We start from the raw sequence: 26,697 nt of genomic DNA, 5'->3' as shown, positions 1-26,697 counted from the left end.
CCAGTTCTCACTCTAAACTAATTCGGTTTACTGCTTCGGCACGATAGCTTGTTTCATGTAAACGCTTTTACGACACGAGTGTACTTTATCGGCGATCTGACGTACCTAGTTGCTCCTGCAACTTATTAAACGATCTGCTGCACGATTTGGGACCGGCTTCGTGCAATAATACTCGATTCCGTAATGTCAAGTCACATCGTAAAAGCCTTTAGTGTCGTATATGGCTGTAAGAATAATTTCTAAGATATTTTCTGCTATCAGCAATTCCTCATTTGCATGGTGTTATTATTCATTAGAGTGGGTAAAAAGATAGTCTTAGAAGTCGGAAATGTAGTAAAGACAGTAGAGAGAAACATTCAAAGCTGTATAAATAGTGATTGTCAATTTGGAGAAAAAGATGAAATGCATTTATATGCACGCTTCACTTCCGACAGATGGTAGCGGGTCACACTAGTATCGGAGCACTAACCGGGTGACTAAATAAAATTTCGTCTAGACTTTTAAATGTTAAAGCGCTGTCTAAAATATAGATACATTTTTTTAAACCATTGGCAAATTTACTAAATTCTATACTAAATGAGCTTTAGTAGAAGTAATTTACCATAAGTATTGAACCCCGTAAGTATTGAATTATTATGCGAGAAAGAGAAAAATAAAGGGCCATTTTTTAGAAATTTTGCACTTTTTCAAATTAATTAATTTTTCAACTTCAACTCTTAGCAGGAGCTAGGAAAGAAAATGTATTGATTTGATATTTCACAAAAGTGATTTTTAGGATTTTATCTGTTATACCTTCATGTTGTATTGTATTTTAAATTGACATGCTCGCAATGAAAATTATTATTTTATGAGCCTATGAATATTTGTCAAATGTTTAATGGTTCAAAATGAAAGGAGAAATCGAGGGAGAAATCCTAAACAGGGAAGACTTCTGAAAGGTCGCACGCTATTGTTGCAATTATCCTATTAATTTGTGAAAAATTTGGCCTATTATTAAAGTTTATTCTAGATTTGAGGGCTTTAACTTATAAAAATACGTCAAACATAATGCGCCAACAAACTGATAAAATACACCGAATAAATTGAACAACCTAAAGAATTCAAAACAAAGAAGTACATTATATCATAATTATTTTTTAAAATTATTTTTTGTCTATCTACTTATAAGAAATATTTTTAATGCCTGAGGACTTTCTAATTTACTTTTTACAATTAAAAGCCTTTAGATATAACACAGAAAAAACTAGTTATATTTTTTTGCATGTAAAATTTCCCACTAAAGTTTACATGCTATTGGGCGAAACTTTATTCTACGACGGAATGAAAACAGTCATTCTCTACGGCGTCCTTACCAGAAATGGGAAAACGGCAAAATGTAAATGAATTGGAGCTATAAATCGGGACACCTGATTTAAAACAATCACAGAAAAAACAAAAGTTAAAATTTGTTACAGGTAAGACTTGCAACGGTTAAAAATTAAACATATTTTGGCAAAAGTTTCACCGAGGTTAGGAGAATAATTTCGATCTCGTTTACTGCGTCACGCTGAAGTGAGCAAATTTCGGTAAAACATGTAGAATCAGCAACAGAAAAAAGAAAAAAATTTGTTCTTCCTGATATATCTCCTCCGAAACAAATGACACTATTGTAGACAAATTAGAACTAATTCATTACCATTTAGCAAAAAGCACAAAAACAACTGACCGATGAGAATCCCCATTTATCTCCAATTTAATGAAGTTAAACGACGATAGATAGCGATGGCATCGTAATTCTCGCCACGACTCGAATAAAAATAGAGCGATTATAAGGCGAAAGATTATGCAGGCAAGGTTAAAAAATGGGAAATTATCTTCGATTCATGTAAAGTTTATCTGGAAAGGGTAATTTCTGTTGTGGCGAATCTTTCACCTGTAATCGATCTAAACTTTATCTTTTATTTGTTCTGTGAAGCAGATTCATCAAAACTAGCTCAAAAGAATTTTAGATATAAAGGATACTTCTGAAACCTTTTTAATTCTTTTTAGTGTATGTATTTACACTTTTTATTCTCCAGACTTATCTTTGAATCTGGAATACTTGTAATATAATATATAAATCAAGTTTAAAAACTTTGTATAGAAAAGAATTACAAATTATAAGAGTAAAAAATTTAAAAAGGTGTTAACCTTAAAATATTCCGAACTTTAAAAAAGAAGTTATAGCATCAGTATAAAAACGTGCACACTATTAGAAAAAAGTCGCTGAATCACACCTATAAGTGAATGTTTTTCGTTCTGCGACTGAAGCGAGTTATCCCACATCTTTATAGGTGCAAAGTTCGGTGTCGACCGTGAGAACGTACCTTTTTCATCTCAGTCAGTGCGATTATTGAGAGTTCTTGCATTGTTCTGTTGTTACGTTTTTTTTATTTTACAGAATTTAGAAAAATCAGTAAAAATTTGAATAATTTTTGAAGATAAGAAGATTAGAAGGTCTGACAAGATTAAAAAAGAAAGAATTATTTTCCTAATATTTGTGCGAAAATTGTTAATGTTTTTTTATTTTGAAAAATGAACTTTAAAAGAAAATTAAAAAAGACTTTTAAACACATCAAAAGATTTCCTAACATTTCGAAAAAGAGTGTTGAAGGTTTTAAAAGCAAAATGTTTTAATTCACTATGATTAAAAAGTTTAAAAATGTAAATAATCGAATAAATCCAAGAAATATTTAGTAGAATTAATAATATTCAAAAATAATTTAAACTTTAGAAGAGCTTCAGAACGTAGGATCAACTTATTTAAAAAGCAGAACAATCTAAAAATTCTTGTAGAAGTAAAAAAGATGCGTCCTGAAATTGTGTACAATTATCATTCTTTAAAAACAAAATTCTAACGATTTTTTGTAAATTACTTCAAGCACATTTCTTCTCAGGCTGAATCCCAGCTTTTAATCGCAAGAGGTTCAATTATTTTCAATAAAAATAAGTAATGAAATAAATTTTGAAAAATTCAGAAAGAAGATACATCCCCGTATGCTTCAAGATATAATTTGTTTACTTAGAATAAGTTCTATTCAATTAAAAAGAAAAGTTACTACATATAAAATAAGTTAAATTATTTCTAAAAATTGGAAACATTTAAGAACTGTAGTATTAAAATGCACTTAAAATTGAATATTTTTGTATTTAATTTCGATAAGATACAATAGATATATATGTCAAACAAATAAATTATAATAAAAGTCGATAAACGAAGGACTTTCACACTTTTTGTTTGCGAAAAAAGGATTCCTCAATTTTCAAGTATAATAGTATAATAGACTTGTCATTTGATAAAAATGTTGTGAAAATTTTTCTTCGAAGGTGGTGTGGAAAGGAGTTTTATTAAAAAATGTGTGAAATTTTCTAACAGAATACTGTATGAGTTTCCGACCTTTCTTATTTTTAGTTTTAAAGTGTATATTAATCTTCTTTATGTTTAGGGTAAAATCAGCTGCTGAAAAACGATAAAAGAAATATATATTTCTGAAACTGGACCATTAGGTTAAAGCCAAATCTGTACAACCGTTTGCTAAACGTATGTTCCTAAGTTATTTAAATACTATACAAAAAGGTACTTTTAGAATGGTTTTCTCCTTTTAAAATCACGAGATATTTCTTCATAAATTAAAATTTGTTAAATTCATTTTATAATTATTCACAATTAAAATTATTTTACAATGGAAATCTAATTGTAAACGCTAAATTTTGTAATATTGAAATAAGTATCTTAAGACATTAAAGGTTTCGTAAAGTTTTCATGTATTAAGAATTTAAAAATTTTTAAATTTAACGATTTTGTTAAACTTGTTTTAAAAAATTATATTTGAAGTTGAAAATAAATCCTTCTCTGATAGAAAATAATTCTTCTTGTTTGCAATATGATTTTTTGGTTCATAATTTAACATTTTTGTTGAAAATCTGCTTTTTTTAGTTAAAAAATAATTTTCTTGTACTGAAAATTTAACTGTATTATTTTTAGTTCAAAGTTTTTTTTTATTTAAAAATTTAACAATTTTGTTAAAATTAATCTTTCTTGGAAGAAAATTATTCTTCTTGTTAGAAATTAATCTATTTCAATTAAAAATTAATCTCTTTGGTTGAAAATGCATTATTGATAAAACTTCTTTTGCTTTGGTATAAAATAGTTCAAAGTGAAAGCATACAAAATTTTTAACAAATTGTTACAAGTTTTAGTTATTTTCCAATCGTTTCAAAATTGCTGAATATCTCCTAAACTTACTCAAATTCTAAAGCACATTTTTTAAACCAACATAAACTTTTAAGAAAATTGAGCAACAAATATGCACGAGCAGGCTAAATAAGAATGAAGTTTTTTATTTTTTCTAAAATTGTATACAACACGGCAAAATTACAAAATTTTGTACGCGCTCTTTTACACCCCATTTAAAATTTTTAAGAAACCATATAAAAAGATTGTGCCCCTTTTTTAATTTTCTTTCAGAATTCATTTCATTCCATTTTTGGTAAAAAATGTATCTTTTTTAACTGAAAATCCTACTATAGGTCTAAAATTTTAACTATTCTGTTGTTAACTCGATTTTTTTTTTTTTTAATATTTTTCAGTTGAAAATTCATTTCTTACATCGAAAATTAAACTATTTTGCAGAAAATAAATTTTTTTATCTGAAAATGTTACTATTCTATTTTTGGTTAAATACTTATTTTTTAGTTTTAATGTTCATTTTTAAAGTTGAAAATTTAACAATTTTGTTGAAAATGGGTCATTTTATTTTTGCTTGAAAATTGAACTTTCTCAGTTAAAATTTAATATTTTTTGGTGGAAAATTATTCTTCTTATTAGAAATTGATCTATTTTCAATAAAAATTAATTTCTTTGATTGAAAATGCATTTTTTCATAAAACTTCTTTTCTTTTGGTATAAAATTATATATAACATGCTAAAATTGCAAAAATTTTCTACACTCTTTTACACCCCTTTTGAAATTTATACAAAATAATAAAAAAAATTTGTATTTTTTTTCAATTTTCTTTGAGAATTCATTCCATTCCATTGTCGGTAAAAAATGTGTTTTTGTTTTAAATTGAAAATACAACTACATGTTTAAAAATGTAACTATGCTGTTGTAAATTCGATTTTTTTTTCATTAAAAATATGTTTTCAGTTGAAAATTCATTTTTTACATCGAAAATTAAACTATTTTGCAGAAAATTAAATTTTTTTCGGAAAATGTACCTATTCTATTTTTGGTTAAATACTTATTTTCTAGTTTTAATATTCATTTTTAAAGTTGAAAATGTAAGGATTTTGTCTAAGTTTTTTTAAACTATTTTTTTAGTTGTAAATTCATCTTTCTTTAATAGGAAATAATTGTTTTCGTTTACAAATTGATTTTTTGTTGGATAATTTAACCGTTTTGTAGAAAATTCGATTTTTTTAGTTGAACAAACATTTTCTTATACTGAAAATTGACCATTCTCAGTTAAAAATTAATCTTTGTTGGTAGAAATTTCGTTTTTTTGGTGTTTTAAAATTGATTCATACAATTTTAAATTTCTGTTTTCTGTAGGAAATTATTGGTTTGAAAATTAAATGATTTTTTTTTGCAAATTCGATTTTCTGCTTCTAAATATAAATTCTTTTTTGAAATTTTGATTTTTTAGGTTTGATAGTTGTTTTTAACTGAAAAAGTAACTATTCAATTTTTCTTTGAAATATTATTTTTCAGTTGAAATTTAACTAAGTGGTTGAAAATTCATGTATTTTATTGCAATTTTGTCTTTTTTTGAAGAAGACTTTTTGTACGCAAATTCAATTCTGTGGTTGAAAATGGGGCTATTTTGTTGTACATTTAATTGTTTTTTTATTCAAATTTAATTTTTTAAATGAAAATCTAATTGTTTCATTTTTTGTTAAAAGTGAAGCTTTTTTATTAAAAATTAATTTATTTTGTTGAAAATTTCATTTTTTTTATCTGAAAATCTAACTAGTCCATTTTTGGTTAATGCTTATTGTGTCAGTTTAAAATTCGTTTCTAAAAATGAAAATTAAACAATTTTGTTGACATTTTTTGCCTTGAAAAATTATCTTTTTAATTATAAATTTATATTGTAACTTCTTTAGCTCGCACAAGCCTACCCAAGTTAACTGCGCGTGCGCGCGCAAAGCAACTTACCGGTGCTAGTTTTCGCACCGTATAATGTCGATTGTATTTTTATACCACTATAACCTCAAAATCTCAATTTTAAAAAGATTTTTTCGCCTTTCGTGGTATTAAATACTGTTCAATATGTGTGGGAGAGGTGATTTTTAGCGAATGAGACTCTTCTCATTCGCTTCGCTAGTGCAAAAAACGTCTTAATCGCTAAATAATCACCTCTCACACACGTATCGAAATGTTCTATTCTCGTTCCGGCTTAGTGTTTGATTTCACACTTTCCAGTGAAACTTTAAGTTTAGATTAAGACCTTCACATCTCCTCGGTGTGATTTGTTAGTATTTTCAACACTGGGAAGTTGAGAGTTCGTAAATTCACCAACTTTACACCAGAGAAGTGTATTTTAGCAGAAGAGATGCTTTTTCGCACCAAAATATCGCACCGTATCATTACAACTTCGCATTTCGGTGTGACGTTGTACAAATTTTTTCTAACAGTGTAGTTTCAAACAGTTTTGAATTGTAAGCAATCAAAATTGAAGGAATTCGAAGGAGAAACCTATCGTATAAATTCCAAATGATTTATTTTCATAATTTTTGATCTTACAATATTCAAAATGTACAGCATCCTTTAAAAATGCATGAATAATTTTTATTTAAATCAAGTTCAAAGCGCGCCTGTTTGAATGCTTCGAAATTGAGGTTCTATTTTTAAATCCATCTAAATTCCAGTGTTTTAAATTCGAGAGCGTTATAATTCAAATAAAATGATTTCTAAAACATTGCAATTTGTGGATAAGCACTATAATATTTCAGCCAGAGTAATTTAATTATATTTAAACTAAGTTGTGCTTCTTTATGCGATTCATATAACAGGTAGGTCGAAATTCAGGAAAAACCTGGAAATTAGGGAAAAGTCAGATAATTTTGTTGGTAAGAGAAAGTCAGTGATTAAAAAAAAATGAATGAAAAGACGTAGGTAATTTTCGTACAAAGCACTTCAAGTAAATAACAAGCAAAGAATGGGGGCTCCTACTGTCACTTTAACTAACTTCTTTTATCTACAATCTCTTTTTAGTCTCTTTTTAAATTTAGATATAGTCACTTTTTTAAATGAAAAGAACATTTAGTTACTTTTCTTCCAATAAATTAAAGTACGATTTAATTATTCTTAAGAGTGAGTAAGAGTAAAAGTTAACTATTCTTGAATTAAAGCCTATACGTATTTATGATTTTTCTTGAATTCTTTTTAAATATTTTAGGACATTTAAAAATATTCCTAAGATTTTTATCAGATTTCAATCATTTAAAGGGATTTCAAATGATTTTAAAGATTTTATAGCGTTTTTTAAAAGGTTAAGGACTTTTCAAAAAGTTTTAAATGTTTCGGGAGATTTAAAAAATTGAAGAGAATTCCAAACACTTTAGGGTATTTTAAAACATTCCAAGGCAGTTTCAAGAAATTAAAAAATTTCAAGGGATTCTCTAGCATTGAAATGGTTTTTAGTGGAGTGAAAAAACTGTCATGCGGTTTTTAATTTTTTTTAGGATTTCGGATAATAAGGAATAATTTTACATGATCTATAAGGGTTTCAGATATTTTAAAAGATGCCGAAGGATTTTATAATATTTTATAGGAGTTAAATAATTTGACTGAACTTGAAAACCCATCAAGGTGTTTTATTCAAGTTACCCGGATTTCATGAAATATCATCAATTTTCGTAGAATTTAACGGGATTTTATATTATTTTAATGGAGTTCAAAAAATTTATTTACAATAAGTGACAGATATCTTGAGGTTTCGAAGATTTGATGAGATTTTCCCATATTTCTCGCATTTCATTCGAATTAATTTGGAATTTACCCTGAATTCTTATTAATTCTGTTGAATTCTTTATAATTCTTTTGTATTTCATGAATTCACTTGAATTCTTCCTAATACTTTAAATTCTACTTACTTTAACGCAGCTTTTTTTAGTTTTCGTTTAGGCATTTCATCCAATACTTTTGTATTCTCTTGAATTTTTCTAAACTTATTTTAAATGTTATGAATTTTAACGAATTCTTGTAATCTCCTTTAATTTCTAGTAAATTCACTTTAATTTTACTGAAGTCAGTGGAATTTTTTGGATTAAAAAAATGCCATTCATTTGAATTGTTTCTTAGTCTCATGGATCGCAATTTTGTTAATTCTTCTAATTTCAAAAAAAGATTTACCACATTAGTGATGCACATTAGTCACATTTGGTCTTTTTGTTGGTCAGTGGTAGCCCTAACAATAAGAAATTAAAAATTATCAATTTAAGTTTAAAATATTTTCATTCCATTTATACAAGATGTTATAATAAAAATGTTACAATATTAGAATTTTTGTCTTTAAATATCAATGTTCAGGGAAAATAAAAAATTATTATTTAGGGAAAAGTCAGGATTTCTTGAAAATGAAGTTCTTCGGCCACCCTGATAAAACCTTGGTCCTTTGAACCAGATGTGAAATAAGTATTGAGAATAAAATGTTTTACAAGATTCTAAACTTCGAATTCGGCTAACATAAAAAATTCACTTTTTCCAAAAATTTGATTCATGGAAGTAGAAATTTTAACATTGAGGGGTACCTATAAAGAAGTAACACCGGCTGGACCCTGAAAGTTATTGGTAGATCCTCAGGGCACTCTTAAGAGGCATAAGGTAGCATATGGACGCCATTGGGGAAGAGCAGCTGGTAGCAGATGGGAGGAATACATGCAAAATGTATTCGAACTGCGGAATATGAAATAGTATTTCAAGTAAATTACATTCTGAACTCCCGTTTAGAGATTCACTCGAAAATATCCATTGTTATTGTATCGATTTTTCAGTCGGCGGAATATTTACTGACATTGTTGGAATATTCATGAGATTCGATAACATAATTGAGTCACGAATTATATAATTCAGACCTCCCATTGAGTATATTCTATTTCACTTAAAAATGAATTATTCTGCCAATATATTCATCCTAAAAGTTGTGAACTCAATGTTTCTTTACATAAAACATTCTTCTAGTGATTTAAAAGTATATCAAAGGCAGATTTAAAGTCTCCGATCAATAAGAATTTATTCCAACTTTTCAAAACCTTTCTTTTAGTTTAGGTTTTTAGTATCACGTCCGACAGGAAATTAAATCAGAATAATTTGAAATGCTTTTTTAATATAACCCTGGCCTCCAATTGTAGCAACGGTTTTTTTGCTAAACTTGGCTTGAATTAAAATTCAACAAAATATACATATCAGGGCCGTCTGATAATGTTAAGCAACTTGACGCAGTTACCAGCTAGGCCGTTAGAGTACTTTACAGCCAACATGTTTTTTTCGTGTAAAAGAAACACATTTTTTATAAAAATAGAACCTGAATCTTACTTATGTAAAAAACGGGTCTGTATTTGTTTTGTTTTTTAATATTTACAAGGCACAGTTTTAATTTTATCCAATTCTTTCATAATATTATTTTTTTCACTCATTTTTAATACAGGATGACAATTCCTGATTAATAATTCTGTTCGATCAGAATAGTGTGGGTCATATGAATTTAGTATGCCTTCAATTTTTGTTTCTTGGAATAATTTTACAAAGATTGTTTTTTCTTCTGTTCGAGCGGTATGGAATTTACTATACTAGCGGCAGGCCCATTGTTCGAGCACGTATGGTTGTAAAATTTGGGTCTATAGACATACGCGGTCTAAGAACCAGCTAAGAACCAGCATGACATAGCTCAATTTGATCAAAAATGAGGTTTTCATGCTTTCCAATTCAAATTTTCGCACCCCATTCGATGGAAGTATTTAGTTCTTCGATAAAATCCCATGGTACGCCACTATCGTCGACTTTGTCCGAATAGCACAACTAAATTTTTCGTTAGAAGCAGTCAGAAAATTAGTTTTTTCCTCTCCTGAAAAGTTAGGGATATTAAGTTATGCTATGTTAGTTCTTAGCCGTCGATTTTTATCTGAAATCCTACTATTTCTAAGATCTCTTTGTAAATGTTGAAAATTGAACGTTTGAAATGATAAAGAAAACTCAATTTTGTTACGTGAAATATTGCAGTGTGAAATTATTATTTTTCAAGCATTTCCAGTTCCAGATTTTAAAATATTTTGAATGCTTGGAGGATACAATTTCTGACTTTTGAATATTTTAATTTTTAAATTATTCCATGTAGTACGTTTCAGTTTGAAAAATTCTCACGATTCTAAATTTTGTTTATTATTAGAATTTGTTTAATTCCAAAGCGTTTATATGCCAGGTTGTTTTTCAATTTGTATACTGAAAGTCTTTAATTTCAAGAAAAGCAAATTTGAATTTTTTTATTCAAAACAGTTCAGTTTTGAACGCTCTGATTAATACTGTCAAAAATATGTTGTTAAAATAATCTGAACTCCTGAATAGAGTATTTCAATATAAAATTCTAAAATTTTAACACTTCAGTTTTACCATTTTCAATTAAAAACTGTTTGAATGTGAAAAATTACAGCTTTGGATTGGTTTGCTTTAAATTGAGAAAAATTTGCTTAAAGACTCTAATATATGAATTTCAGAACTGACTGCTAAATACATATTATTTTATTTAAATTGAGACTAATTATACTAAAATCCTTACAAATTCACAAACCACAATGCGAAAATTTTGTTGGTGCAACAATTTCAAACATTTTTTTACTAGCTGATAGTATTTAATGATTATTTTATATATTGGAATAAATTGTATTAATTTTAATTGTAATAACTTATGCATCATCCAAAATAATACCTGATATAATTTATTGTTGATTAAGGTAATCTCAAATTAATTTTCAAGACCGTGTACCTGTCTGAGCCATCGGGAAGATCGGATAATGACCGGAAATTTGATACAGTGCCCGAGAATTCTCTCTTGAATGTATAAATATGCAAATTAAGAGGGATATAATATATTTTACTACTTTAATTTTGAGTTAGTACAGGGAATTGGCCAAAAGTTGATCATTCTAGCTTGGAATATGACATTTTTCAAAAGAATTATAATTCTTACTTGGAATCATGAATTTTCCAAAAGAATTGTCAAAAAGGGTAAAGGGTAAAGAAAGTAAATTTTTGTAAAGAGTTATAGTTTTCCTTTTTTAACTGGCGATTTCCACAAAAAATTATAATTTAAACTTTACGACAGGGTATTTTCGAAGATTTATAATTTGACCGAGAACAGAACACTTTTGGCATGAAACCGTAATTTTGGAAAATAATTTTAGTTCTGATTTAGAAGAAGAGGATTTTAACAGAAAATCTTTGTTTCATTTTAGAATTATATTTTTTTAGTAAAATTCTCTCTACCAGATCATAATTGCAATTCTCATGGCCAAAAATTGTCTTATATTCCAACGGAAAATTATTATTCTTTTCAAACCTTTTCTGTCCGAATTTAGAAGTATTTATCAAAAAATTTTAATGTTTAGAAATTTCTTTAAATCCTTAAAAATCATTCAAATCATTCAAATCCTTTGATCTATTTTAAACACCCTAATTTCTTTGAAATCTTTTCACGAACATCCACGGATTTCAGGCTCACATAATTTTTCAATTGCTTAGCCATTAGGGTTATTCACTGAGAAACTTAATCCTGCGTTTGAACACTTTATTTTTCGAGACACGGTGCGTACACTGGGTCTTTTAAGGAAGAAGCGGATTTCCAAGGGTTATAAAGCTTTACAACAATTTGAAAAAATTCAGGGATACTTCTTGAAGTATGTGCTTCATGTCTCAGTAGTTGCCAAATTTAAAAGTTTTGAACCGTTGTTAACAAAAATTGAATTATAGTAAAATATTCGAGGGAAATTTGAATTTGAAATTTGGATTTTTCCTTCAAAGAGCCAGTGTACACACGAAGGGTTAAATTGGCGCCTTAGAATAAGTTTAAAAAAGTGGAATTCTTTAGTGTTTGGAATTTTAGTACGCGCGAGATCGACTCTTATCGTAATTTGGTTTTGGATCGAGATAAGAGTTCCTCAGAAACACGTAACTTCCGGTTTCTGGTCGTTGCCACTTTGTAACGGTGAGTAACAGGCTATATAGGAACACTCTCGCCTTGGCGCACAGACGTCCTGGCGCCATTCGTGTGCGGCGCCGCACGCAACCCTTAAACACTATTACCCCCCCCCCCCTCTTCACCCTCACTCCTTCTGGAAACTATATTTTCACATTTTCAGTATACTTACCTGACTCTGATAGGTAGTTGGAACTACTAAAGAGAAGACCTACCAGACCGTGCACCAATATCGGTAAAAATAATCTCTTTCATATCGACGTGAATTGTGTGCCTCTAACCTCTCGTGCCTCCTCCCGCAAATATCGACTTGCATCATACCGACATATTTGCCTTTTATGGAGTTTTTTATTATATCTGAAAAAGGTTTTATTATTTTATTTTCGTATATATTCTGGGATGAAGTTCCGAAAAGAGAGTATCTCCGAGTAAACTGAAACCTGGATTCTGTAAACTTAATTTTTTCGTTCCTAGAACTGATGGCTTCCGCACTATCGTGATGGAAGGAGCCACAGGGTCGAAAGGGAGGTTGTGTTATGTGAAGCGTGACAAACATCTCGAGAGCAGCACTCTCAGCGCGTTAGTTGCATAATTTTGCTTTATAGTTTCACTTCAACAGAAATCGTTCATTCGACCCTGCGAAATCGGAGTCCCTGGATTAGTGTCGAAGGTCACTGCAGGTGATACATGTTTTTTCTTAAAAACCATTATTTTTCGATAAAGGCAGAAAAATGTTGGCAATAAGAGCCTATATAATTACTAAAATTGGGACTTGCGACATTCCTGAGATTAGTGATCAGTAACAAAAATAGTTTAGGTTCCCATGGAAAGGCAGGAAGTCACACCTGTGTCTGGTTACAGAAATAATTCAGGTCACCACCCCACCCCCTTCCAATATCGCATATGGGGTTGGAGATCACCCCGTTAACATATTACAGAAATAATGTAAATAACACCATGATCCCTTTCTCTCAGGTGAGGTGGGAAATGCATGCCTGTGACTAATCGCATAAATAATTTAACTCACAACCCTACACCTTTTCAAATCACGTATCGGGTAAGAAGGAAACCCTATGAATTACTAAAGTAATAATTTGAGTCATACCCCTAACCTTGTCCAGTGTCCCATAGAGGGGGGCTCTTTCCTGTCACTAGCCTCAAACATAATTTAAGTCACAACCCTGCCCCTCTCGAATGTCTTGTATCGGGTGAGAAGGGATCCCTATGATTTTTCAAAGAAATGATTTGAATCAAACCCCTACCTTTTTCCGTCGTCTCCTATAATGAGCGGGACACTCATGTGAAAGGTTATGGAGAGTAAAGGTAGGAAAAATTTCTTTAAATCTTCTCGCCTTTTCCAACTCTCCTTATTGGGTATAATTTTTCTCATAAATTAATGACTTTAGAGAAAAAAACATATTGAACATAAAAGACATTTTTTATGCTATAAAACTTTGATTGCAATCTTTTTGAAGTACTAACTTTTAATGTCACGGTGTGAACCCCGCAAAACACTGAGACTCTGAAAGTATTAGCAGTGATTACTAAAGTTTTATGTAATTATAAACGGGGTAGTACAGGAACTTTTTTCAAAAAAATCAGTTTTCTAAAAATGACGAATTCTTGTATTAAATATATGTAGGAATGTTGCGGAAGCGGTTACTTTGGTCGGAAAATTCAGGAACGTGTCAAAACATGCAAAAAAATGCAAGTGTCTCAAGCGTGCCGAACGAGCATTTTCATAAATGCAAAAACATAAACTCATTTTTCTGGAAACGTTTCTCGACCTGGTTGACATAATTTTAAAAAAACTACTAGACCGATCGGGCTGAAATTTTTGCAGCTTATTCTGTAAATGTGTGCTTATCGTCAAAACTGCCAGAATTATCATTGATTCATATTTAATCCTTTTTAAAACTATTTATGGTAAAAAAAGTTTCAAAGTTTTTAAATCAGCCATTTTGTATTATTTTTTCCGGATTTTAATTTCTGCGGTAGCGACCATAACTACAACTCTACTCTTCAATAATATTACGAATTTTTCCTATTTCCGATGCTTGGAATATTAAATACTATTAAATACTTGGAGTATTAAATACTATCAGCTAGTAAAAAAATGTTTGAAATTGTTGCACCAACAAAATTTTCGCATTGTGGTTTGTGAATTTGTAAGGATTTTAGTATAATTAGTCTCAATTTAAATAAAATAATATGTATTTAGCAGTCAGTTCTGAAATTCATATATTAGAGTCTTTAAGCAAATTCAAAAAAAGAGTTTAAGGATTTTCATGTAATTAAAAAGGTATTAGGCAATAGAAGCATTCGAATATTTAACTTTTTTATGTTCAATCTCCTCCAAATTGTATGAAAATTGGTTAATATTAACCTATTGTGCATAAACTTTTAATTTCAGGCAGTTGTAAGAGCCATACTTACAATGAAATTAAAATAAAATAAATTTTTTCTAATAGTATTTGATGTCAATGCTTATGTGTAAAAAGCTTAAATTAATAAAATAATTATTAATATTAAAGAAAATTCTTTTAAAAAACATCAAAGTTCCTGTATTCCCCTTCAGTGATATTTTGTTTTCAATATCATATTCGTGACCAGCGTGTCAAAATACATAGGTACAGTGAATTTCAAATTACTCGAAGGTAGTCTCTTTTTGGGTGTACAGAAAAAATAAGTCCGAATTTCCACTTGGATTTTCCATTTTTTTGTTATGACTTAAATATCAATCTCGTGGAAGGATAAATAAAAGCAGATAATATAACGTTCGCTCTTCGCGAATTTGTCTCTACGTACAAAAAAATCCATCTTTCTCGAAAACGGAATATCAACTCAAAATCATACAGAATATAAAAATGCGGCTCATTATAATTAGTATTTTTTCTTCATGATTTTTTATTTAATTTAATTTAAGAAGCACTAATCATCTGTGACAGTTACTGAGATGTCTTTATACACATTTGAATTAATTTAAGTTCAACGTAGCGATTCATATAAACATACAAAATTACTATTGTGGTATAGTTGTTTTAAATTAGTTTTTTTTAACATCAACATAATTTAAGTTTCATATAGTAAACACCTCTTAGTATATGAAATAGAGGATTTACGCTTCTTTATAACGATTTTCTTTGCATGTCTTTATTAGTATACATAATAAAGAATAAACTTATGAACATTTTTGAAAAATGTGAATTTTTCTTTAAAAACAGAGAAATTCGCGACGAACGACCTGTAAATATAATCCGATTTTCTTGCCATTTCACTTCATTTATTTTTAACCTAATGGTAATAAAAGAGTCGAAAATGCAATTGTAAATTCCGTCTTCCCTTTTTCAATACCTCTTACAAGCATACTTAAATACGGAAAAAAATGTTAATTGAAAATAGCGGTGCAACTATGGAAATTTGGTCAAAACCGATTTTATTTACTGAAATATTATCTGGAATTTTTAAGCGCGTGAAATCCGAAACGTTTAATGCAAAAAGCGTCACATTTAATGAAGCATCATAATTTGGAAGCGATAGAAATTCAATTTAGGAAGTCGTTCTTACATTCAGTTACACTGCAAGTTATTTGTTTAAACACAAAAATATGTGTTTCCACGTTTAGAAACAAGTTATATCAAAAGCTTCTTTTGTCTATTTTTTAATTTGCAATTACTAAGCATTTTCTTCTTAGATGTATATAATATCAAATCGCATATATGACTATATCAAGTGGCATATACGACTATTTCACTGATTGGGAGTTTATTTCAGAGGAAAAGTTTTTAAGGTAGTCTCGAATTAGATTCAAAAAGTTTCCAGTAGAATTCATTCAGATGAAGAAGAAGAATTGAGATAAAAATTTTAATTCTTGTTTAACGTCTCAACTTGCATGCAAAACCTTTGAAGGTGAAGGTGAAGGTGAATAATGTTCGAAGCATATGTTTATAAAACTTGTTTTATTTAAAGCTGACCTTCACCATTTTAACATGGTAAACAGAAGCTTTACATTTTCCGATAAATTTGATACTGGATATCTGCGTGACGCCGTAGAGTTAGATTCATAACATAATCGTTAAATTCTAAAGAAATGACCCTTAATTATAAGAAAACGTTACTTTCTCTCTTAGAGTGTCTGCTAATCTGAAAAGACTAGAAATGTCAGAGAATTTGGATTAAAATCATAGTTTTTTTCCTTCATGCTCAAGTTTGCTTTAATAATTGTGATATTAAATTATATAATGGTCTTTTTCATTTGTAAATATAAGTTTCTGGTACATACTGGATTTATATTATTGATCAGTCACCAACAAGGAGTGTAACTCTTGGGAGTTTCCTTCATAGCTGTTCTTTGACCATGAAATTTAATATTCCGTGAAACGACCTACGTAACAGTGGGAAAAAGGGAAAAAGAGGAATCGACTTTCTTTGGGAATTCTGATAGAGGGGAATCGATATGGTGACTCATCCTGAGTGGCGACAGCAACAGCTCTTGTACTCTCGTATGATTCTTTCGCATTTTTTAAGCTCTTTGTTGCCATCTCCCTCTCCCCCACCTAGCCTCTTTCGTCTTGCCTTAACACCGAAAGCGTGTCCAAACTTTTCATATCGACTCACTCCAACTCTGTTCCTCTTCTAACTTTGCCTTTCCTTAAAAAGAAACAATTGAGCAGCAGAAGAGCAAAATGCAAATACAATAATTCTACTTTCAAATCATTTCTATGTTGGCTTATTTACTACACTGAGAAAAAAAAACTTCTGAATCAATGAAATATTGGTTTGAAGCATCAAACGGTGCTTTCGCGTTCGGTCAAATGCATATATAATCAATTCAAAAGCACGTGCCATTGTTTCTTCTTTTCTTGATTCAAATAAAATATTAATAAATTATTAAAAAATTGATTAGATTCAACTAAATATGTTCTCGACCTAAAAGTTAACTGCACGTAAAATTTGAAGCAAACGACATGTCCTATAAATTGATAGCAGCCATAATCTATTAGCAGAAATTCCAGATTCAAAGACTGAAAATATTGATTGAAATACAAAATACATTTGCTTTCCAGAAGTTAAAATCTAAAGAATTTACACTTTCTTTTACCTCTGACACATATTCACTCCTCCCGTTTACTCGTATTTTTATTGACATTATTTCTTAAATTATATACTCTATACATTATTCTAAACTAAAATAATTTTTGACTCTGGTTAGGGAAGACGTATTACTTATAACTAATGAGAAACGTACTTTATTAAAATATCCGCTATCGCCGAAAATCGAACGCACGCACCGCTCGGTTAAACTCGCATACTATAATTTTTCGCATTAGAGTTGTTATAGCTACCATCTTCTTCTTACCACTTTTAATAAGCTCAGAATAAAAGCCACCAAGTACAGATCTCCGTGGTAGCTTTATGAATGTTGAAAGTAAAAAAATACATGATATTAAAATAAAATTACCAATATTTCTTGTGACATCAGAAAAAATACTAAAGATTCTGGCTGATGTTACAGAACAGCAAATACAGAGGCCAGGAGATAGTAAAAAACGGAAGAAATCGTATTCAGGAAAAAAAAGAAACACCCTTTTTTAACGGAAGTAAAACTCAACTTGCATTATTGCTGGAGAAACGTACAGATTTTTCTTTTGCAGTGCTGAGTGAGGAATGGGGATTTTTAGGTAGCATGGCTTTAATCTTACTCTAACGAACTCAATGACACTATACAAAAAATTATCGATGAGTAAATTTTTTGCGAGACCTAAGCTAGCTTTTGATATAGCTAAAGATAAGGTCACTCACTTTCTGCTCAGCACACCTTATCCCTATAATTACGACGCCACGCTGACGGCGATACCATAAATACTGATGGCATTCATTCGTCACTTTTAAACTTACAAGGGTAACTAATTTAATAATTGCAAAAGGTAATTACTGATCAAAAATAGACAATGTTAGATAAAAAAAACATTTGCAAAATCTATATTTTGCATCGTTTCAAGCTAAATAGTAACATATACTCCATTTATTTCTTTCGTTTTTATTTTAAGTTTTGACTTAAATATTCAATCTGAATATTTATTCAATAATTACTTGCATAAAATGAATAATATTATTTTCTATATAAATTCTTACATAATTCTTATGTTTTATTTCTGCCTATTGCTTTATGTTAATATTTAGTTCAATAACAATAAACAATACTACCATAATTATTATATTTTATTGATGAAAAACTGTGCTTTTTACTTTGTTTTATTACTCTATTGGTTTATAAAAACTAGAACTTTAAAGATACATTGTTTCAAAATTCAATTAGTTTGGAATGCTTCTGAACATTTTGGCACATTTTCTTCAAATGTTCAGTGATTGTATATGAGTTAAATGAGACAACTGAAAAATTCCGAAAAACAAATTTTCCGACACTGTAAAATTCACAAATAATAAAATCCTCCTTAAAAATGTCCGAATTGTGAAATTCCTGAATTATGGAAATTAAAAAATGGTTGTTTTCCAACAATAAATATTATTTATTTATTGCAAACACAATGATCAATTATCTGTATCAAAGAAATTTTGTATCAATGCTTAAACTATATAAAAATTATTTCTTGAATTTTAAATTACAATAATTGTATACAAATTATATCAAGAAATTAGTTTAAAGACTGTGCACATTTTAAAATAAAATTGATCATTCAGAAATACATTCTCTTTAATTATTGTTATTTAAAATTGTTTAAAATTATTTCATACAGTTTTGAACATTAAAGAAATTTATCTGATAAAATTATTTCTTTATTCCTTTATATAAAATAAATAATATTCAACAAAACAATTTTTTTGATTCTTTAAACTCTGGAATTCTCTGGTTTGGCCATTTTATAATTCGGTAATTTTCTGTGTAAAATTTTGTTCTTCTGGAATTTTCAAATAGGGTAATATTCTAAACTATAGTGAATTTTATCTTTTTATCGAAGAAATTTCGGCAATTTTATCATTTTTGGAGTTTTATTTTTCGGGATTATTCGGTCGTCCGCTGACAAATTGCCAGGTTCAAACTTTGAAACAAAATGTAATACACCAATCACATCGGCTAGAAATGTGTTTCAGTGTTTTTTGTATATATTTCCAGCTCAATATGAAAGTGTTCAAAATTTTGTGGAAGATTCAAAAATATATTAATTTAACGCATTTATATACGATGCTTAAGCATAAAAAATATTTTATAGATTGGAGAGGTTTAATACTTTTGGTTCAAGTTTACTATGCCTTACAGACTAGTACGCAATTTTTTTAAACATTTGCATCTATGTTTCATACAACAAGATTTTTCTTCATATTGAAATCTTTTACCTTAGAAAGAAATACATATCTATATCTGATATTAGAATATACAGATGATTCAAAATTTATTTTTATTCGTTTCTATCACAGATGGTGTATGCTTTTGTTCGTATTCCCAAGCGCCATTCATTGTAACTACAGTAGATACTATCAAATCGAAATTATTTTTTTTCGCGGAAATAATTTTCTCTAGAAGTTAAAAGATACTTTGTTAAATCAAAAGTATATTTAACACTTTATATGCAACATTTTTTCGAAATAAATGTGCATTTATTTTTCTTAACTTTATACGCTTCAGCTTCATATCAATATTTCAATATTTCGTCAATATTTTAATTTATAGTACTGTACTTTTGATTGAAAAACTCGAATTATTTGACTCATAGCAAAATTTGTTGTATTATTGACATAAACTATTGTATTTATGATGCGGAATTCAAAAGCACCAGCACTTTTGATTCAAGAGTACTTTTTTGTCAGTGTAAGTGAAAAGGTGCAAACTTTTGAGGTTTCAAATGCAAATTACTTTTTAAAGATCTTGAACAGTAACAGGGTGACCCTAGAAAGTCGGTTAATTTTCATAAGAGGCAATGTCAATCGTCAAGGACAATAAAAAATTGCGCTGGGAAAAACTAAGCAATTTTGAACATAAAGTTTGGCGGTCAACCTGATATCGACTACTGCATAAAATATGGAGTCAAGTGTAGCTGATTGCATACAAAGAAGCATGCTACGGTTGTTTCAGATGCAAAATTAGGATAGATTTATTCTGTACGACGAAACAAGTATATTTTGTTACAGTTACATTTTTTGCAATAAAATAGTCAAACAGAATGTTCTGTAGTACGCAATATAATAGTTACATAATATTCTATACGATGGTAAATATTGTCGAGGATTCGATAAAACTGAATTTTATTTCATATGCGCAGCGGATGAGTAGATTTAAATATACGTCTATATTTTCTCCATAGTCTAAGAGCTTTTCTAGGGGCACCACTTGCGGACTTATTCACACTTTTATCTCCTCTTTCTCCATTTTATTCTTTCAAACTGCCTGCAAGAGTGTCTATTGTACAAAATTGAATACGAAACGATTGGTTAAGAGACGCGATTCCAATGAAAGAGCGTACTTTGGAAGTAAATGATGCAGCTCGAGTAGTTAGTTACATAACGAGAAATTCGAATTATGTAATTACCCGTAAAAGCGCAAATTTTATTTGTATGAGTTTTATTCCCTTTCATTCACTATAGGGGCCAAGTTTTCGTGAATGAAACTTAACGAAAGTGCAATAGACACTAATCAAAATATTACTGGTTGATTTCCAAAGGCAGGTGCGTTCATTCAAAGTCGGACCGACTTCGGCCCGCCGTAGATCGGCAGCCAAATTTGAGCCACCTTTTATATTTATAAGATACTGATGTTGGCCCAACCTAAACAGCCAACTTTGGCAGACAACGTGGGACCGACTGTTGGCCCAGCTTTGGCCCGATCATGGACAAACCATTAGGGCAACTATGGGAAATCTTTCGTTAACGAGTGAAGCCGACTAATGGCCCAACTCTGGGCCAAAGTCGGCCCAGAGATCGGCATGAAAGGATTTAGAAAGTTCGGAAGGAGTTAGGCCGACTATTGGCCCAACAATGACCCAAACATGGACCAACCATCAGGGCAACTATTAGACATCTTTCGTTAACGAGTAACGCCGACTACCGGCCCAACTCTGGGCCAAAGTCGACCCGGAGATTGACATAAAGGGATTTAAAAATTCTTTATAATAAAAAAAGAAATCATTTAAAATGATTTTTAAAAAAATCAAAAAAAGAGTTTAAGGATTTTCATGTAATTAAAAAGGTATTAGGCAATAGAAGCATTCGAATATTTAACTTTTTTATGTTCAGTCTCCTCCAAATTGTATGAAAATTGGTTAATATTAACCTATTGTGCATAAACTTTTAATTTATGTAACATGTTCAGTTTTTTCAAATGATCTTCCACCTAGTGCTATAAACTCTGTGTATTTCTTAAAGTATCCAAATTTAAAAAAAATAATTAAAATTTTTAATTATTCCAAAATGGAGGTCCAACAACCAGGATGAAAGATTGAATTTAGTATAATTATTAACTACAAGTGTTTAAATATTGTACAAAAATAAATGATTGTAAAATGACTAATGGACAGGAAAGTTTTTAATTAAAAAAAAACAGATGATGGCCAATGAAATATTTCAAAAACACCTCATTTCTATATTTTTCAATCACATATTTGAAAACTTCGCTTAAGAAAATTGGACTTTAGACGTCAACCTATGATCCCAGGGGTCAATAACATTTTAAAATTCTGTATGGTGGCTAAAATTGGGATTTTTTAAAAGTTTTTAATTTTGTAGATTATCGCAAGATTTCTAATGTCAAACTTCTTTTACTATTAAAATTTTTAAATATATCATCTAAAACTACAGAAATGAGCTTTTTATTAAACTTTCAATGGGCCGGCTCTTGGATGACCTTTTTTGTGATGTTTAAAAAGATTTAATTGAAAACTGCTGAAAAGAGCTATTTTTAAAATGTTTAATCTGCCTCATCTTGGATTTTTTTGTTGTTGCAATTTTGTTTTCAAAAATCATCGAATTATTTTTAAAGTAAAACTTCTTTTCCTAGCAAAGTTGAAACATATTTATGTGAAAACTGTATACATTAGATATTTTTAGTCTATTTAATCGGCCGCCATATTGGATATTTCAGGTATTCTGGGAAACTTTAAATGCCGGAATGGATAAACATTAAACGAGCTGGATTGAAGTACATACAGTAGAATCTCGATTATCTGGCCTTGGATTATCCGCGGCTCCGCGTTATCCAAAGCAATATTGCAGCTAAGAAACGAATGAGCAGATTGAAACAGTTATCTATTATCGACTTCCTTGAGCCACGTTAGTTACAATGCCTTATACGATAAAGATAAATCCACATTCGTAAGTTGTTTACTTTTATTTGCTAAATGTTTATATTTATTTTTATATTTAAAATAGATAAAAAATAGATAACTCTTCCAAATGTTGTACTTCTTCCGTATTATCAGAGTTTTCGCTTATCTGAAGTATCTCCTCCCCACATTACCTCAGATAATTGAGGTTCTACTGTACAATTTTTAGGCATTAAAACAAAACCGCGTGTAGGAGCAAAATTATTTCTGAAAAAATAAGGATCATTCTAGAGGAATGTATATGGGCATAAGCTTCGGGACAGGTTGGGGGTGGGGATTTCAGTAGTTCTGGTTAACGAACAGTTAAACGCAAGAGCAAGCTTACGAGCAGTAGTGTAGGTCAATGCATAGTCTCTCAGTTGGACAATCTGTAATCATGAGGCCGTTGAATAGTAGGCAAGTTGAGGGTGAAATAAGGCGAGGTGTAAGCGTATGATTGGAATAGTAAAGGCTGACGTATAGGCAAACCTTTGTTAACTAGGGTAGAGAACATTTGCAGTAGTGGATGTTTAAATATAGTTAGACATTGAGGAGGCAATTGTAAAAGTGAAAACTTGGTCAGATGGTTTAAATCAGTAGTGAATGCCAATCGTAAGTCGCCCATTTTATGGATAGTAGCGCAAGTCAATGTTGAATCAGACAGTGAGGTGGTAGTTATATTGAACCCTAGACGGATCCTGTGGGGGACAAATGTGCCCCACGCGAAATTCATTTAATACTTTTAAACAAATATTTCTGATTTTTGGGTGCAGACCCTATACATAATTCAGTTCGACTATCCTATAGTGAGGTGAAGTGGTTGATGTTTCCGGTTGCTCGCTGTCTTTCGAGTGAGATGGAAATGCTGCGCGCTTGGGGCAGTTTTGTCCCCAGAGGATTCATTACTTTCGAGTTTCGTCACGTTAAGTAAATTTAATATTTTTATGTAAATGAACGTATTTGTCGTATATTTACAGTATATCATGATATTTTGATGTTTCAAAATGATTTTTTGTAATTCAAGTGAAAATTACTAAAAATGTGATTTATATTAATGTAAAGTTTTTTTCTTAATTGTAGGCATACAGTGCTCATAAATTCCAATTATAAATCAATTAATAAATAATGAATGCATAATTGTTTTTCTTATCGAAGAAGTCGAGAAAATACGAACTAAGAAGTGCCGATGCTGTGACTGCAGTATCGCAGGAAAAAGAGGGACAAGTTGCAACCAACTTGTTTGTGATGAACATAGGGCGGTCTTGTGCAACCTTTGCAACGAAGTTGATTGAGCTTATTTAATCCCATATTCAGTTCAATTTAATTTTTTTACTACAATTTTATTTCGAGAATTAGTTTAAAAATAAAAATATTTTCGTAGAAAAGACTTCTTTTTTTAATTCCGACGAATTTTTCATATCTTTCAACTTTACCAACCAATTTTTCATTAAAAATAATTTGTTCTTGATTTTTTATCTCTATTTAAATGAAACCATCTTATTTTTCGTCAGAAAACAAAGAGATTAGCCTTTTATACATTCAAATTATTGATAATAATAAGCATTTTGCTCGCCCTTCTGATATTTCTCTCTTTATTTCTTTTAATTTTCTAACTTCGAATGTTCAAATAAATATGCTTTTTGGTTGGAACCTTATCATAAACTGCACCATCTTAAAGTGAAATTCGTTTCCTTTAAAATGCCGTTAGATATTTTGAAATTAATTAATTAAAAAAGAAATTACATGGGTTTGTCCAAAAATTGTCAATTTCACGATTTTTCACGATTTTTATTTGTTTAAACATTCTTTTAACATCTTGGCATTATTAAAACGAAATAAAGGGGACCTGTACAGTTAAAGATGATAATCAAAATCATTCCTTGTTGATTACTGGTCAATTTTATTTAAAATCAAGACTAAGAAACTCTCAGTACATAAGAGGCACAACAAACTTTCGCGTTCAATCACCCCGTTATCAGCCTTCCTAGAAGTGCTAGCTCCTTCAGTTTTCTCATGGGAGCCGAGCGAGAGTGGTTGCGATCTTATATATATATATATATATATATTCCCATTAGAAACGAGTCAGGCGGCGCTCACTGTTTTACGTTTTGATCCCCCCGAAATCAGTCCAAGGCTATTTGAAGGCAACCCCCGACACTTGACTGAAAGCGAGAATTTGGTGTATTGCGTTTCGACTATACGTCGACAGAACTCATCAGAAACTACTACTTTCCATGAAAATAAGTAAACCTGGTAGTCAAATGAAATGTAAAAATTGTAATAGTTATAAACTGATTCATTGACTCCGTCGTCTGGACGGACTTAATTTTAAGTTAGAATTAGTTGTTGACATATAAAAACATATTTGGTGGTAGTAGTAAAATTCCAAATTTAGCTAGTCCCTTAGATGGCAGTAGAACAAGTTCATCTTTAGTCACCCATTTGAGATGTAGCACCACAAGAAAATGTTTATTCAGAGAAAGTTTTTCCATGTTGAAGGAGAGTTCAAAGGAGGTTTCGAAAGTTGATCTTTGCTACTTGCACCCTTTCTCTTTCTACTTTCTTACAAATCTTCACCTTCTCGTTTGGCCGAAGGGAATCAATACTAAGTCTCGTGCAAACAGACAGAAAGGCGAGGAAGAAATGTGGATAGAGAAGGATGGAAGGAAGGAAGGAGGCCAAGGAGATTCGACTTAAGTAGACCTACACACGTTTCAGCCGCAGTTCACCGTTCTTGGTGTACGGACTCATCGTGCTTGCAAATACCGAGAAAACTGCAAACTACGTGTACCGACACGCCTGCAGGGTTCGCAAACTTTTCACGTTTCCCTTCCCAATACGGACCAAGGCGATTTTTACGGCAACATGAGCGCCGACACGTCGTTATGGACGTACTTTGCCGCTATCTTCAAGGCGTCGTGATCGCCGCTTTTATCATTCTAAGAAACATAAGTAAGTGTTTTATTCTAGTCCAAAAGTTAAAGGAAAATAAGCTTTTTTTCGAAGTGAAAAGGTTTTTTTTTTAACGCAGAAAACTTGTTTTCACGACAAAGATAATAATATATAATGCAACAGAAGAGAGAAGCAGAACTTTCTCGCCGAGTGCATGTTTTGAGTATGAGTAATAGCCGAGCGCGCAAGAGCCGCAGGCGAGTGCGTAAGCGCGAGCCGAATATAAATACTAGAGAAATGTACGAGTCGCAAAAAGTCCCCTTCTCCTTGGTATATACGATATTTTTTAAAACAAGTGCATTATTTAAAACTCTTTTTGTAACACATACATTATTGCTGCTAATAAAGAGGAATTTTTTAAACTATATATATTAATTTTAATATGAATTTAGGAAATTTCCCCTAATTACGAACATTTATAAAATTTTGAAAATTTATGGTAAATTTATAAATGACCAAAAAATAAGAAAATTTTGTATTTTTTAAAAAAGGTTAAATGTTTAAGGGTTTGGTAAATTTCTAGAAATTTTCGTTAATTCCTGGAAAATTATAATACTTCGTGGTATTTTATCTCTAATTTATGGCCATTCAACGGACGAACTTATCGCTTGACGATATCTTTTTACGAGCCAAAAATGTGAGCTCATAGATGCATAATTTTCATTATTCTCCTCTGACGTCACTTTTTACTCCTTAGATAATGAAACGTTCTTTCCAATCACTAAGGACTAAAAAGTGCAACTTTCGCCGCGCTATATTGGTATTTAAAAAATCTGAAATCATGTATGTGCTATGAAATAGTATATTATGTATCAAGGGGAAAGTGGGACTTTTTCATCGAACATATATATCTTCAGTCCGATTCGTAGGCGATCGCGTTCGAGCCGAAAAGGAATAATACAAGAATTAAAGAGTAGTAAAAATTCTCCATCCCCATGTTGTTTATGGGGCATTATTCCTGAACTGCCCCAACTCAAAAAGTCATGTTTTTCGATTGTCTCTAAATTCTGGGAATATGTTCGCCTACCCAACAGTAGTTAATCCACAAACTTATAGATCAGGATTAACAACCCTCCCCAAGTGAGGGGGGGTTGAATTTTCAACTCCAATGCCTGCAGGGTAGTTTCAAACGCCTGTAACTTCCTTTCTAATTACGCGATTTAAAATTTTTATGAGGGTTTTGGAAAGTGCTTTTTACACGCTTTCATCCTATTTTACT

The 26,697-nt window shown here is 30.4% G+C and overlaps 1 protein-coding gene across 2 annotated transcripts in view; it reads left to right on the top strand.

The window, feature by feature from the left end:
* The window catches only part of LOC117177451 (protein Fe65 homolog), a 335,882-nt gene that overhangs the window by 175,366 nt on the left and 133,819 nt on the right, over positions 1-26,697 (top strand). The gene's annotated exons all lie outside the window — the stretch shown is intronic.

The sequence above is a fragment of the Belonocnema kinseyi genome, chromosome 7 (genome assembly GCF_010883055.1).
Source record: "Belonocnema kinseyi isolate 2016_QV_RU_SX_M_011 chromosome 7, B_treatae_v1, whole genome shotgun sequence".
Classification (NCBI taxonomy): domain Eukaryota; kingdom Metazoa; phylum Arthropoda; class Insecta; order Hymenoptera; family Cynipidae; genus Belonocnema; species Belonocnema kinseyi.
Note: the sequence above shows the minus strand (reverse complement) of the source record. Positions and strands in the feature narration are given on the sequence as shown.